We start from the raw sequence: 17,280 nt of genomic DNA, 5'->3' as shown, positions 1-17,280 counted from the left end.
CTTCCCTTTTTTTTCATTTTGCCTGATTACTAGTATGTATTTGCAGTGGTTACCTTATTTTTAAAACCAAATGTATATTTTAGGGACTTTAAGTATTAAATTGGTATTTGTGGGCCAGTCTGTGACCTAACTGCTATTTATTACTCTTTGGAAAAGTGCATTCGAGTTTCAGTCACTTATTTCAAAGAAGATTTAAAAATTACATTTGGAGATGTAATCTGCTTTCAGTTAGGAGTCTGGCTATATCTGACAATGTACTTTCCTCTGGATCTTTATTTGGCCCAGTTTTTCATCATTTCTTAAAGTTTGATGATATGCTCTTATGCTATAGAATTTTTTTTTTCTTTTTAGGGCCACACCCACACAATATGGAAATTTCCAGGCTAGGGGTCAAATTGGAGCTGCAGCTGCTGGCCTATGCCACAGCCACAGCAACTCCAGATCCGAGCCACATCTGTGACCTACACAGCAGCTCACAGCAATGCCAGATCCTCAACCCAATGAGTGAGGACAGGGATTGAACCCACATTCTCATGGATAATAGTCAGGTTCTTAATCCACTGAGCCACAATAGGAACTCCTATGCTAAAGAAATTTTAAACTATTACTATTCTATATCTTTATACCAATATGAACTACTCAAAGGCACATGAAAGATTTTAGTTTCATGTCATAGCAACTACTACTAAATTAACTCCACAATTTAATAAGCACTTACCAGGCTGAAAATGGTATCTTATACCAGAGAAAGGAGGACCATTTCTAGACTGGAAAGTGAGCCCTTTGGAATTTGTTATTATTTTTTAAACCAAACCAATATAATTTAAAATTCTGTCTTAGACAAATGGTTAAGGCCTTTTGTTGATGCCTTAAGAATGAAAGATATTTCTAGTGGTTTTGTGAATTACCTTAAAGAGAGGATCTAATTAATCCTTTTCGTGATGTTTATATTAAATTGCCCTTTGCTGTGAAATCCAACTATTATTTGTACAATCTGGCCCTGTTTGCAAGCAATTGCTTTAGGATCATGTTATTTCAGTGGTTTTGCTATAAAGAAACTACTTCATTTTTTATTCCTGCATTCGTAGAAACAACAGTTTCCTGGTCACCCTGAGCTGTGTTTCATCACTGGCTGCTGTGACTCAGTGTGCCCTTGAAGCACTTCGTCTGTCAGCTGGTCTGTGAGCCCCTCTTTTAGACCAAGGTGCAGCAGCTGTTTGGACAGCCTTCTGTCATCTATTTTCAATCATGTTACACAGCATTCCACATAGCTCCAAGGATGATAAACTGGCTGGACTCCAGGGCGTGCACTGTAATCCTGCCTTGTCACTTAATGTTAAGTGTGTCTCACAGCGGACACGGATGAAACTGCTGAAGAAATCAGATATCATCTTTAGCAGAGCCAAACCTCACTTTCATATGCAGGGTTAAGTTCTGTTTTGATCAACTTCGAGGCAAATGCTAATGCTGTTTCAGAAAACTGCATTATTACTTAATGTTTGACATCTTTTCCATTCAGCAGTCCATTCTCTCTCTCTCTCTCTCTTTTTTTTCTGTATTTTTGTGTCTTTAGGGCTGCACCGGCAGCATATGGAAGTTCCCAGGCTAGGGGTCTAATTGGAGCTGTAGCCACCGGCCTACACCACAGCCATAGCAGTGCACGATCCAAGCTGTGACTTACACCACAAATCACAGCAACGCTGGATCCTTAACCCACTGAGTGAGCCCAGGGATCAAACCCCCTTTCTCATGGATGCTAGTCAGATTCGTTAACCGCTGAGCCATGACAGGAACTCCTCCACTCTCTCTTATGCTTTGGATTCCTGAGGTATATTTACTGATCTGCATTTGGGGTGATATCTGAACCCTGAAAACAAACTGAATTTAACTAGTATGTGATCTTATCCACGAATTCTGCTCCATGAGCCAATATGGTTATTCTATATCAAAAATGTATAGATCTGACCTTTTAGGGTTGTTTAAAAAAAACTATTCCCAAGATTGTAGTCTGTTTACCTGCCAGTCTGACAACTTTATCTGCCAAGACTGGTTTCTGCCTGTCTTGACAGGAACAGGGACTTAAAAATCTTTGCTAATTAAGACCTGCTAATAGGAAACCAGTACAAACATCTCAAAGTACTAAAAAGAAAGAAATCATGTCAATCAATATATTACTTCAATCTACAAACTACAACCCAGAGAGATGCCACAATCACAGACTTTACTGGTTGTAGAACTGTGGCTTGATATTGGTTACTATTTAGCCAGTACTTATCCATTACATTAGGAATAGTACTAAAAACAACTGAACAAAAAAAGTCTTGCCTTTTAATTAATGAAGTCCACAAAACTTTTTGAAAGTGCTCCTTACCTAAAGCAAAATTATCCAATTTGAATTTTACTACATCTTATCTGTACTTTGTTGAGACAGAATAAGCTATTTTCTAGCACAAGCTATCAGCCAGAAGAAAACCAAGGGCAAGAACATCCACGAATTGTAGCTGCCTGCCCTGAATATTTGAGACTCTATCCTTGAATGATTCCCACCTTTAGGTCAACATCGACATTTTTGCAAATTGATCCATTCAGTTTCTAAGTATTTCTCATTGGTAACTTTCTATTAGATAAAAACAGTCCATTAAAAGATGCTGCCATAATCATTTCATTAATTAACTGCAGAATATGCGTTAGGAATCACAATCTAAAATAGTTACTTAAAGAAAAACAAAACAAACTTTTGTCTCTCCAGATATTAAATTCTTTAATAAACAGCAGATGATCTAAACCAATTTTCCCAAATCATTTAGGTTTTATATTAATGAAGTTTTTAGTATGTATTTGCATGATTATTACTGAAGTCACAAAACGGTTAAATTCTGTAGTGGAAAATATGGCTTGAATGGGGGAACTAAACAATTTTAAAAGGAAAAGACTTATCTTTTGTGTTAAAGTTTGTAAGAGAGCACATCTTTCCTTGATTTGGTGTGTAGGTGTACAGCGTGAGGTTTGATCTAAGCCTTCTTTAAATGAGGATGCCTTTAAATCAAGGATCAGGATGATCCAACTTTAATCTTGACTCTGGTAATCAATTTATCTAGCACGTTCACTCTAGTGAACAGAAGATCAAACATGTACTGAGAGCCTATTATGTGCCATTTAATCTTTCTGTACCCCTTTTATTTATTTATTTATTTATTTTTGCCTTTTTAGGGCTGCACCTGTGGCATATGGAAGTTCCCAGGCTAGGGGTCGAATTGGAGCTGCAGCTGCCAGTCTATACCACAGCCACAGCAACGTGGGATCTGAGCTGTGTCTGGAACCTACACCACAGTGCATGGCAACACCAGATCCTTAACCCACTGAGTGAGGACAGGGATTGAACCTGCATCCTCATAGATGCTAGTTGGGTTCTTTACTGCTGAGCCATGAAGGGAACTCCTAATGCTTCTGTAGTTTAGTACAATTATTTGTAAAATGGATTAAATGACCCCCTCCCTCCAGACCTTTCCTGGTTGTAAAAGAATGATTTCCTAAAGTATCTTGGGAGCTCTGGTTGGATTCAGAGAAGTGTTATTCTGGTCAGCAAGACCTTAAAAATAATGGTGCTACTGGAGCTAATAAGAGAGCTCACTCCTTTAAAAGTCACATAAGTTTGTTACAATTATACTGAAAAACCCTGGTGAGGAGTTCCAGTTACGACTCAGCAGTAATGAACCTGACTAGTATCCATAACGACATGACCTCACTCAGTTCATTAAGGATCTGGCATTGCTGTGAGCTGAGGTGTAGGTCACAGATGTAGCTCGGATTTGGAGTTGTTGTGGCGTGGTATAGGCCAGCAGTTACAGCTCTGATTCGACCCCTAGCCTGGGAACTTCCACATGCCATGGGTGTGGCCCTAAAAAGAAAAAAAAAAAAAAAAAAAAAACTAAACCCCGTTGAACTGTATCAGAAATTTTATTACTGTGCATTACTAGCACTTAAAGATATTCTGTTCTTCTTCAAGGTCAGCTTCAACTTTGTGTCTGTGAACTAGGCCTTTTTTGGGGGAACGTACTGATAAAGCAAATGAGGAGGACAATCATTTGGTAATTTTTTGATGTAGATTAAAGTAACAAGAATCCTAATTAACATTAAAAGCAAAATGGTTGAAGTGTATATATTTCCCAAGCTGTGCTATGTGAGTGAAGGCACGGGAAAGAGAACATGGTATTGAGGCACAAGAAGCTTATTTTTAAGCGCAGATACACATTCTGAAAACAGCCGGAGAACTTCACAAGTCCCACATCATGAAATGCTAGATTGTCTGACAGAGACAACAGTGACCAGAGTAACTGAGAGAAATCATCAGCACAGGCTCGTCACTGTCAAAGGGGCCTCCTGCGGAGCATGGAACTTGAGCACACCAACACCTGCATGCTGGGTGGTTGGGGAGTCTCCTGAAAAGACAAGGACAGTCCAAGGAACAGGTTAACCTGCCCTCCCCCCTTCAAAAGTGGTAGGTCTATCAATATCATCATCAGTATTACTTTTAGTATGATTACTGTCAGAACTGGAGAAATTCAATTTGTGTGTTGGAATATGACCTTTTAAAATACACTGAATTTTTTCCAACCTGTCTGCTGCAAAGTTAGCTCATTAGAATCACAAAGAGTCATTAACACATTTATTTCTCTAGGTCAGGGCTGAATGTCTGGGTTACTGCCCTCTCTGATATTACTTGACACTGTATTTAATAATAACTGCAGAGGATCAATACAGGGACAAAAATGACTACACAAAGATTGATTCTTTAAAATCATGAGTTTATTCTGTAGAAAAATAATAATATTTGTATAGGTGGTATTGTCAGACCAGATCAGCTACTACATTTATTTTCATAGATTTAAATGCATCATAAATTTTCACATATTAATAGTCACTATCAAATGTAGTTCTGACACAGATATTACTTCTGGAAACAGGCTAATCAGTGCATTTTGGTCAAGTTATTTTATATACTCAATTAGGAAGTAGGATTCCATTTGAAATAAAAGTATTTTTCTCTGTAGATTCAAAGAATTTTACACCTTGAATTTCCTGGTCACTCAGTTTTCATAGATTCTGACATGTTATCAGACTCCATTATTTTGATATTTGGATCAGAAAACATAATTATAATTTCTATTATTAATGGTCCTGCTGCCTGACCTTCTAATCAGCTACAATTTACCCAAGTTGTTGAATCAGAAAGCATTTGTAGAATTCTTGCTATACGGAAAGCATCTATGGAGGATTATGAGAAAATAATCTATTTGAGGCTAATACCTACAAAGACCTTTTGAGTTTAGGGGTAGAGGTGGGGTTCAAATTGAAGCAAAGTGTAAGACATGTATATGCAGATGCCCCTCGAAGAATTTTTAACTCTGGAGAGATTTAAACATAGTATTCATGATGGTTCAAGGACAATGTGGTTATAGATTACCCTGGGTACAGGTTAGAAATTGTAACAGAGGCCCTGAGATCATATTCACAGAAGGTCCAAGGTCCTTCAAGAGGCGAGATCCTAGACAGGGGTCCCAGGGAGTGCAAGGGGGTGTTCTGTCTTCACCTGGGTGCGGGGGACAATGCGAGGCCCCTTTGTGAAATTTCAATAAGCTGTACCCTGTGACACACACATGCTCCTTTCCGCAAATATAATAAAGTTTGGTAAAAAGCTTACTTAACAAGGAAGACTCAGTTTTTGTTTATAGTAGAATAGAGTGATCACCTAAGAATTTGGATGCCACCTGCATTTGACTCCTGGTTTCTCCTTTTATAGGCTGTGTGAACTTGCAGAGAGGACAATGTATTCTTTAATTCTTCTCAAGGTGAACTGAATTTTGATCATATCTCAGATAGATCCTCTACTTCCAACCTCTGCAAAATCTACTTTTTACAGTATCTGTAAAAAACAATCCTTGTGCATTTCCTGTATCCTTTAAGTACTATGATCCTGACTTCCTTTTTTATTTATAAAACATGATTTTTTCATGTTTGTCTTTGCTTGTCTTCATCTTCATTGAAATTTTTTAAGTGACATGACCTTTCAGCAAAAGAAACCTGACAAGGCTCTGGCAATGCGAAAACTGTGTAAAGTTGGTTTCTGTTATGAGTGGCCTATGTTTCTCCTTTCTTTACCATCCCTAATTATTGTGTCTGCTCTTGCTGAAGGTAGACTATTTAAGCACTTGGCTGCTGTAGTGGATATGAAGTGCCTGACAGTCCACTGAAAATGAACCAAGATAAATTACAGTTGTGGCAGAGGTTCCAGTCTTTGTTATTCTTGACGTGATACCATCTGTGCCTCTGGTGAATTCCTTCAGACCTTTAAAACAGCCTGTCAAACTGCTCAAAAGGAATTAGAGGTTTTTTCCTAATGTTACTACAGGGGTCACATTTAGAATTATTCCACAGCACACCTCATACTTTTTAAATTAAAAAATCAACTACTTTAGATCCATTTAAGGTAAAGGAGTGAAAGGGTTTTGAAAGCGGGGGGGGAGGGGGACCAAAACATGAAATTACCTAGCCTGCCTTACTCTTGAAGTAAATAAATAAATAAATTGAATACACTTAATTCCCATTTCCCTACTGTCTTCTGTTAACCAGATAAATATACACAAATCACCAAATGCTCCTTTTGAAATGAGAGCTAAGTCATGCCACCACTCTGTTCAAAACTCTCAGTGACCGCCCCCTTCAACCTTGCCTAAGCTAAGGCCCTTACAGTTGCCAGAGGGTTCAGCTTCACCTCCCTGCTTCCCCTCCAACCTCACTCTCTTCCCACCGCTCACTATGCTCCAGTCACACTGGCTTCCCACTGGTTCCTCTAACATAATACCAAGCATGCCATTTTCTGCCCGAGATACTCTTCTCCCGGAGAAATTAAATTAACACAGCTTGCTCCCTCCTCATCTTAAGGGCTTTGCTCAAATGTCAACTCATCAGAGAGGTCTTCTTGGATCAACCTATAGGAACAAAACCACACCCACCCACTCCCACCCCCCACCCCCCGTTTACTGGTAGTACCTGTATTGCCCCCTTCCCAGCTCAACTTTGCTCCAAAGTATTTACCACCTTCTGACATACAATATAATTTATTTGTTCACTTTCTTCTTCCTCCACTAGAATGAAAACTCCAGGTCAGGCATGTTTGTTTTGTTTCATTGTCCTTCTGTTTTCTTCATTACTATGTCTCCAGCACTTAACAATTCCTGGCATACATGAGGTACTCAACAAATATTTGTTTAATGACCAAAAGACTGACTTAATGAATAAGGCTCTCTCTACTCTGCTTTGTACCAATATTCTAGTTTAAAAATGATGTGTACCATTTATCCTCATGAGTATAATGATCTTCTCTGAAAGAATTCAGAACTTCATGAGAATATTTAAAACCTAAATTCGGCTCTGACTTACTTTTAAAATCCAATGTAATACATTAACAGATTGAGAGTTAAAGGAGGGAAAAGGATATATTATGCAAACAATTTTTTAAAAAAGCAAGGATAGCTATATTAATAACAGATAAAGTAGACTTCAAAGCAAAAAGTTACTAGAGACAAACAGGGGTCCCACATAGTAATAAAAGGATCACTCCACCAGGAAGGCGTAATCCTAAACATGTATGCACCAAACAAGAAAATCTAACATACATAAAAAACTGACAGAACTGAGAGAGGAAAAAGACAAAGCCGCCATTATAGTTGGGAATTTCAGTACCTCCACTGTCAATGAGCGATAGACCTACAAGACAGAAAAATCAAGAAGGGCATAGAAAAAGAGAACAAATAAAATAATAAACCATCAGGATGTAACCAACATGCACACAACACTCCATCCAACAACAGCAGATTACACACTCTTTTCAAAAGCCCATGAAGGAGTTCCCGTCGTGGCTCAGTGGTTAACAAGTCCGACTAGGAACAATGAGGTTGCAGGTTCAATCCCTGCCCTTGCTCAGTGGGTTAAGGATCTGGCATTGCCGTGAGCTGTGGTGTAGGCTGCAGACGAGGCTCGGATCCCGTGTTGCTGTGGCTCTGGCGTAGGCTGGTGGCTACAGCTCCGATGAGACCCCTAGCCTGGGAACCTCCATATGCCGTGGGAGTGACTCAAGAAAAGGCAAAAAGACAAAAAAAAAAAAAAAAAAGCCCATGGAACATAGACCATATTCTGGGTCATAAAACAAATTTCAAAAAATTTAGAAGAATTAAAATCAGAGTATATTTTCCACTACAATGGAGTTAAACTAGAAATCAACAACAAAAAAACAAGAAAACCCCCAAACGTTTAGATATCAAACATATTTCTAATCCATGTGCCAAAGAGTCTCAAAGAAAGTAAAGAAAAATGAAAAAAAAAAAAGAAAATAAAGAAAAATGCACACAACTGAATAAAAATGAAAATACACCATACCAAAACATGTGTGTGGGGCATAACACCCCATCCCTTATAGGTAAGCTGTACACAGTGACTTCCTTTTAAAGATTACAGCATAGGTAGAAGGAGAGAGTAACTTTACAGCAGGAAAAGCTGGCAAACACTCTGGATGCCATGTGATCAAACTGAATACCATCAATGATGTCAGGTGGATTACATGTACCCTTGATATGACATGATAAATGGCACCTTACCTCTGTGTAAACAATTTATGTTTACATAAATGGGGTCTCCTGCTGAGACCCCATAAACCCCATTCAAATCATAAGAAAAATATCAGACAAATCCTAATTGAAGGATATTCTACAAAATATCTGAAGAGGCCATCTAAACAAAGAAAGTCTGTCAAGGCTATCTAAACAAAGAAAATCTGAAAAAAATGTCACTGTCTAGAAGAGCCTAAGGAAACATGATGAATAAATGTAATGTGATACCCAGGATGGGATCCCAGGACCGAAAAAGAACATGAAATTAAAAACTAAGAAATTATGAATAAAATATGAACTCTACTTAATAATAATGTATCAATATTGGCTTACTGGTTATACAAATGCATCATACTAAAGTAAGGAATTAAATTTAAAATTTGACAACTTCCCCCACCAAATCTTGGTGACCTAAGGCTCGGCAAAGAATCCTCAGACTGGACACCAAAAGCATCATCTATTAAGGGAAAACCTGCTAAGTTAATCCTTGTCAAAAGTTAAAACTTTTGCTCTGTGAAAGACTTTCTTAAGAGGATGAAAAGACCTGGAAAGAGTTCAAGGAATCTCTGTATTTTGTCTTGGCTATGTTGGAATCTTCAGTTATCTGAACCCCAAAAGTTTACTTTAAAAAGCCAATATAATGGGAGTTCCTGTCATGGTGCAGTGGTTAATGAATCCGACTAGGAACCATGAGGTTGTGGGTTTGATCCATGGCCTTGCTCAGTGGGTTGAAGATCTGGCGTTGCCATGAGCTGTGGTGTAGGTAGCAGATGCGGCTCGGATCCCACGTTGCTGTGGCTCTGGTGTAGGCCAGTGGCTACAGCTCCGATTCGACCCCTAGCCTGGGAACCTCCATATGCCGCAGGAGCGGACCTAGAAAAGGCAAAAAAAGACCAAAAAAAAAAAGCCAATATAATGAAACGGCAAGGTATGTATTTAAGGGATCATTAACTTCTTTCACAATGAATCAGTGTTGAGGATTAAATGAGAGTTTAAGAGAGTGACTGGCACAAAGTAATCAATAAATGTTAGCAAGTACTATCACTATTATTTGAAAAGAAAAAACTTAAGGATAACATTTTTCCTTTAAACAGGAATCATTTAAACAGGTTTTGAAAGAGTTATTTAATTGCACTGATCTTTTAAACAAATCATTAAGCTTGTATACAATACCAAAGTATCAAGGAATAAAATGGATTTGGAAAATCTAAAGGAAATTACTAATTGTCGAAACATATTTGCCACACATGTCCTTAAGCTAACATGTTCTACTTTGAAAATCACAAGTCCTAACTCCATTACATGATGGCCAACTAACATATCAATTATATGACTAAACTACCTAAGTGTTACAGAATTGTAAATGATAATTAGACATAATTAAAAGGTATAACCTTTTCAGTAACAGTAAATCTTATGCATTCTTCTTGAGGAATAATAAATAAACTCTTCAGGCAAAAATGTCTAACCTCAAATATGTTTTCTGAGCCTAGCATACTAATTTGGTTTGATCTGAGAAGTAACTGTAAACAAACATGGTTGAATAGTTTAGAGCATTTTCGAAGCCTGAATCATTTACCCAGAATATCTACTCCAATCCTGATGCATAAAGCCACTGGAAAATGAAATGGTCATCCGGATTCTCTCTCTACACCTCCAGGGAAGGCACTCTGTCTTATCCAATTCAATCACCTCAATTAGGAGACAACCAACTCCTAATTCCTTGTAATCTTCACCTATTCAATATGTAAAGTGGAATACAGAACTCTACTTAAATAACCTCTCCTATACTTCTTACCTGTCAAAATTTTAAAAATAGTTATTATTACCTACCCCAACAGGAAAAATCTGTCCTAGCCAGCAATGTGCAGTAAATTCACTTTTGAGAATTCCTTATTTTCAAAGCTTACTTCTACACTCAAGTCTGGAAGTGTAGTAAGAGCTCAGGCAATTGAAAGTATAATATTTAGAGCTGTGAAAGGATTGTTTTAAGTTCAGCTCTGATTTGCATATTTACAGACCAAATTTGTTTAAAACTGTTTATAAACACTTTGGTTTTAAAATCATTTCTGACTTCTGAGTATTTTAGGAGGCAGTCTCCATTCTGGGTAAGCTGGGGAAAGACTGGTTTCCACAGTATTTCAACCCACACCCAATCCATTAGAATTTATGGTGCAGTTTCATAGGAATCTAAATTTTTAACAAGATTCCTAGGTGTTTTCTGCACAATTAAGATTAAGATCATCTGTTCTGTTGTAAGTTACCACTCAATACAGAAGCAGGATGCTTTGTCATAAATTTTATCCATGACAAATAGGGGACCTTTCCATTTTCCTTGACTGGAAGAACTTTGCAATTCCTAAAATATGTGAAGAAGGGTAAGTACAAATTGCATCAATATTACTGACAGTCAAAGTAATAGAGATCTCCCAGCACACCCCTTGTTAACAATGGTTATTTAAGGCAAGGCTCTCCCAAGACAGGGCCAAAAGGGAAGAGATGGGGATTAAGATGGAGGAATAGAAGGACTGGAGCCCAGCTTCTCTCAAAAAAACAACAAAATTACAACAAAATGCTGAACCACCATCAACCAAATGGACCAGAAACTTTCAGAAAGATATCCTACTTCAGAAGACAAAGAGGAGGCCACATCAAGAGGTAGGAAGGGCAATTACACAATAAAAGCAACCCCATACCCGCCAGGTGGGAACTCTACAGACTGGAAAGTAACTGTATCACAGAGACTCACCTACAGAACTGAGAGTTCCCAGCCCTGAGTCAGATCCCTCCTAAGCCTAGGGGTCTGGCAGTGGGAGAAAGAACCACTGGAGTATCTGGCATTGAAGGCCAGTGTGGCTTGTGCACAGGAGCTACACGGGACTGGGGGAAAAGGAGACCCCATTCTTCATAGGTGCACACAGGCTTTCATGTGCACTGGGTCCCAGGGCAAAGAAGAGGCTCCATAGGAATCTGGGTGAAACCTGACTGCAGTTCTTGAAGGATCTCCTGGGAAAACAGGCTGTGACTGTGGCTTGTTGTGGGGAAAGGACACTGGAAAATAAGCTCTGGGGATGTTCATCAGCATATGTTCCTCTAGAGGTGGCCATCTGGGAAAAATCTGCCTCTACCCATTAGGGCTGAGAAGCCCTAGGACAAATAATAATCCGGGTGGGGATCCCAGCCCCACCAATGAGTAAATAGGCTGCTTAAAGACCACCCAAGCACACAGATGCCTCTAATCTCATCCAGAGACAAAGCCCCACCTACCAGAAGGACAGGAATCAGCGCAACCTACCAGTGGGCAGTCCCTCCCATCAGGAAGTGAACAGCAAGCCCCTGTACCAACTTCAGCCGCATGGGCAGTAGACAACAGAGGCTAAAACTCCATTGTGTGCAAAAAGGTCACCACACCAAAAACCTAAAAAAATGAAAAGGTAGAGAACTATAACTCAGATAAGGGAGAAAGAAAAAACTCCAGAAAAAAAAGCTAACTGATTTGGACATTATCAGCCTCCAGGAAAAAGACTTTAGACTGATGATGCTGAAAATGCAAGACATTGGAAATAAACTGAAGGCAAGATTGATGACTTAGAGCAAACACTGAGCAAAAAATACAAGATTTAAAAATTAAGAAAGCAGAGATGCAAAATACAAAAACTGGGGAAAAAAATTCACTAGAAGCAACCAACAGCAGAATACAGGAGGCAGAAGAACAAATAGCCAAGGTGGAGGACAGGCTAATGAAAATCACTGATGCAGAACAAAAAAGAGAAAAAAGATTGAAAAGAAATGAAGAGAGTCTCAGACAACTCTGGGACAACGTTAAATGCACAAAAATTCATATTATGGGGTGCCAGAAGGAGAAGAGATAGAGGGACAGAAAAAATATTCGAAGAGGTAATAGCCCAAAACTTCCATAACATGGGAAAGGAACCACTCACTCAAATCCATATAAAATAAACCCAAGGAGGAACACCCCAAGACACATGTTAATCAAACTGAACAAAATTAAAGACAAAAAATAGTGAAAGCAGCTAGGGAAAAGAAACAAATAACATACAAGGGGACCCCAATAAATTATCAGCAGATTTTTCAGCAGAAACTCTGCAGGCCAGAAGGGAGTAGCATGATATACTTACCGTGAAGGAAAAAAAAACCTCCAACCAAAATTACTTTACCCAGCAAGGCTCTCATTCAGATTTGAAGGAGAAATCAAAATCTTCACAGATAAGCAAAAGCTAAGAGAATTGATCATCACTAGACCAGCTTTACAATAAATACTGAAGGAACGTCTCTAGGCAGAAAAGAAAAGGCTGCAACGAGAAACAAAAATACCACAAATGACAAGGTATATATACAGTAATGATACGAAATTATCCACGCACAATACTGCCACTAAAATCAGAAATTGTGAGAAGAGGAGGGTACAAATCCAGGACACTGGAGATGCACTTGCAATTAAGAGACCAACAACTTAAAACAATCTCGTATATATCTATAGGCTCTTATCAAAACTTCAGAGTACCTGCAAACCAAAAATCTACAATTGATACACAAACAAATAAGAAAAATCAACTCAAATACAACACTAAAGATACTCCTCAAAACATGAGAGGAGAGAACAAGAGAAGAAAGGAAGAAAAAAGAGCAACAAAAACAAATCCAAAGCAACGAATAAAATGGCAATAAGAACACACATATCAATAATTATCTTAAATGTTAATGGGCTAAATGCCCCAACCAAAAGACACAGACTGGCTGAATGGATACAAAAACAAGACCCATATATATGTCTTCTTCAAGAGACCCACTTCACTTCTAGGGACACATACAAATTGAAAGTGAGAGGATGGAAGAAAATATTCCATGCAAATGAGAATCAAAAGAAAGCTGGAGTAGCAATACTCATATTGGACAAAATAGACTTTAAAATAAAGAATATTATAAGAGACAAGGAAGGATATTACATAATGATCAAAGCATCAATCCAAAAAGATTATTTAACAATTGTAAATATATATGCAGCCAACGCAGGATCACCTCAATATGTCAAACAACTGCTAACAACCTTAAAAGGAGAAATTGGCAATAACACAATCACAGTGGGGGACTTTAACACCCCACTTACAGCAATGGACAGATAATCCAGACAGAAAATCAATAAGGAAATACAGGCCCTAAATGAAGCATTATACTAGAAGGACTTAATAGATATTCACAGGACATTCCATCCAAATCCAATAGAATACACATTCTTCTCAAGTGCACATGGAACATTCTCTAGTATTGATTACACTCTGGGCCACAAATCAAGCCTCAGTTACTTTAAGAAAACTGATATCATGTCAAGCATCTTTTCTGACCACAATGCTATACAACTGGAAATCAACAAGAAAAAAACTGCAAAAAACACAAACACGTGGAGACTCAATAACATGCTACTAAACAACCAATGGATCACTGAAGAAATCAAAGAGGAAATTTAAAAATACCTAGAAGCAAATGACAATGAAAGTATGACACTCTAAAACCTATGGGATGCAGCAAAAGCTGTTCTAAGAGGAAAGTTTATAGCACTACAAGCCCACCTCAGGACACAAGAAAAAGCTCAAATAAACAAGCTAACTTTACACCTAAAGCAGCTCAAGAGAGAACAGACAAGACCTAAAGTTAGTAGAAGGAAAGAAATCATAAAGATCAGAGCAGAAATCAATGAAATAGAAACAAAGAAAACCATAGAAAAGATCAATGAAATGAAAGGCTTGTTCTTTGGAAAGATCAACAAAACTGATAAACCCTTAGCCAGACTTATCAAGAAAAAAAGAGAGAGGACTCAAATCAATAAAACCAGAAATGAAAAAGGAGAAGTAACAACGGACATCACAGAAATACAAAGGATCATAAGAGACTACTACACGCAACTATATGCCAAGAAAATGGCAAACTTAGAAGAAATGGACAAAGTCTTAGAAAAGTACAGTCTTCCAACACTAAACCAAGATGAAATAGAAAAGATGAATGGACCAATCACAACTACTGAAATTGAAACTGTGATATAAAAACTTCCAACAAACAAAAGTCCAGGACTAGATGGCTTCACTGGCAAATTCTACCAAACATTTAGAGAAGGGTTAACGACTATCCTTCTGAAACTATTCCAAAAAATTGCAGAGGAAGGAATACTCCCAAACTCATTCTATGAGGCCACCATCACCCTGATACCAAAACCAGACAAAGATACTGATGAACATTGATGCAAAAATCCTCAACAAAATACTAGCAACCTGAATCCAACAACACATTCGCAGGATTGTACATCATTATCAAGTGGAATTTATTCCAGAGATGCAAGGATTCTTCAATATCTACAAATAAATCAGTGTGATACATCACATTAACAAACTGAAGAATAAAAACCATATGATATTCTCCGGAGATGCAGAAATAGCCTTTGACAAAAATCCAACACCTATTTCTGATAAAAACCCTTCAGAAAGTGGGCATAGAGGAAACTTACCTCATCATAATAAAGGCCATATATGACAAATCCAGAGCTAACATCATTCTGAATGGTGAAAAGCTGAAAGAATTCCTGCTGAAATCAGGAACAAGACAAGGATGTCCACTCTGGCCACTACTATTCAACATAGTTTTGGCAATCAAAGAAGAAAAAGAAATAAAAAGGAGGGGTTTCCATCATGGCTCAGTGGTTAACAAATCTGACTAGGAATAATGAGGTTGCAGGTTTGATCCCTGGCCTTGCACAGTGGGTTAAGGATCCAGCATTGCTGTGAACTGTGGTGTAGGTCACAGACGCAGCTCAGATCTTTCACTCATGTGCTCTGGCATAGGCCAGTGGCTGCAGCTCGGAATAGACCCTAGCCTGGGAACCTCTATATGGCATGGGAGTGAGGCAAAAAGACAGAAAAAAAAAAAAAGGAAGGAAGGAAGGAAGGAAGAAAGGAAGGACGGAAGGAAGAAAGGAAGAAAGAAAAGGAATACAAATTGGAAAGGAAGAAATAGAACTATTACTATTTGCAGATGACATGATATTTACACCTAGAAAACCCTAAAGATGCTACCAGAAAACTGTTAGAGCTCATCATGAATTTGGCAAAGTCACAGGAATACAAAATTAATACACAGAAATTGACTGCATTTCTATATACTAACAACAAAACATCAGAAAGAGAAATTAAGGAAATGCTCCCATTTATCATCACATCAAAAAGAATAAAATACTTAGGAATAAACCTACCTAAAAAGACAAAAGACCTGTACTCTGAAAACTATAAGACACTGATAAAAGAAATCAAAGATGACACAAAGAGATGGAAAGACATACAAAGCTCTCGGACTGGAAGAATCATAATATCAAAATGATTATACTACCCAAGCTAATCTACAGATTCAATGTAATCTCTATCAAATTACCAAGGACATTTTTCACACAACTAGAACAAAATATTTTAAAATTTGTTTGGAAGCACAAAAGACCCAGAACAACCAAGGCCATCATGAGAAAGAAAAATGGAGCTGGAGGAATCAGGCTCCCTGACTTGAGTCTATACTACAAAGCTACAAACATCAAAACCACATGGTACTGGGAGTTTTCAGTGTGGCGCAGAGGAAATGAATCCGACTTGGAACCATGATGTTGCAGGTTCGATCCCTGGCCTCGCTCAGTGGGTTAAGGATTTGACGTTGCCATGAGCTGTGGTGTAGGTCACAGATGTGGCTTGGATCTGATGTTGCTGTGGCTGTGGTATAGGCTGGCGGCTATAGCTCCGATTAGACTCCTAGCCTGGGAACCTCCATATGCTACAGGTTCAGGGGTAAAAAGACAAAAAAAAAAAAAAATGGTACTGGCACAAAGACAGAAATATATATCAGTGGAACCAAGATAGGAAACCAAAAATTAAACCCACACATCTATAGTTAACTAATCTATGACAAAGAAGGTAAGAATAGACAATGGAGAAAAGACAGCCCCTTCAATAAGTGGTGCTGGGAAAACTGGGCAATTTCATGTAAAAGAATGAAATTAGAACACTTCCTAACACCATACACAAAAATAAACTAAAAAATGAATTAAAGACCTAGATACAAGACCAGATACTATAAAACTCTTATAGGAAAACATAGCCCAAACACTCTCTGAGATAAACCACAGTAACATTTTCTCAGATCCACCTCCTAGAGTAATGACAATAAAAACAAAAATAAACAAATGGGACTTAATTAAACTTAAAAGTTTCTGCACAACAAAGGAAACCCTAAACAAAATGAAAAGACAACCCACGGAATGAGAGAAAATATTTGTAAATGAATCGACTGAGGGATTAATCTCAAAAATTTATAAACATCTCCTACTGCTCAATACCAAAAAAACAAACAACCCCATCAAAAAAGGGCAGAAGATCTAAACAGACAGTTCTCCAAAGAAGAAATACAGACGGCCAAAAATCACATGAAACAATGTCCAACATCACTCATCATTAGAGAAATGCAAATCAAAACCACTCTGAGGTACCACCTTACACCAGCCAGAAGGGCCATCATCTAAAAGTCTACAAACAATAAGTGATGGAAAGGGTGTGGAGAAAAAGGAACC

The 17,280-nt window shown here is 38.1% G+C and overlaps 1 protein-coding gene across 6 annotated transcripts in view; it reads right to left on the bottom strand.

The window, feature by feature from the left end:
- The window catches only part of UBE2E2 (ubiquitin conjugating enzyme E2 E2), a 383,225-nt gene that overhangs the window by 265,775 nt on the left and 100,170 nt on the right, over nucleotides 1-17,280 (bottom strand). The window contains exons 4-5 of one of the 6 annotated variants that reach the window (XR_014822496.1): nucleotides 4,034-4,439; nucleotides 3,175-3,242 (exon numbers count right to left, since the gene is read on the bottom strand). The gene's annotated coding sequence lies outside the window, so the exon portion shown is untranslated. 6 annotated transcript variants of the gene reach the window in all.

This window comes from Sus scrofa, chromosome 13 (assembly GCF_054392235.1).
Source record: "Sus scrofa isolate SSC_HxYL_T2T_F1_AM1 chromosome 13, Sscrofa_HxYL_maternal_Yorkshire_Landrace_v2.0, whole genome shotgun sequence".
Taxonomy (NCBI): Eukaryota; Metazoa; Chordata; class Mammalia; order Artiodactyla; family Suidae; genus Sus; species Sus scrofa.
Note: the sequence above shows the minus strand (reverse complement) of the source record. Positions and strands in the feature narration are given on the sequence as shown.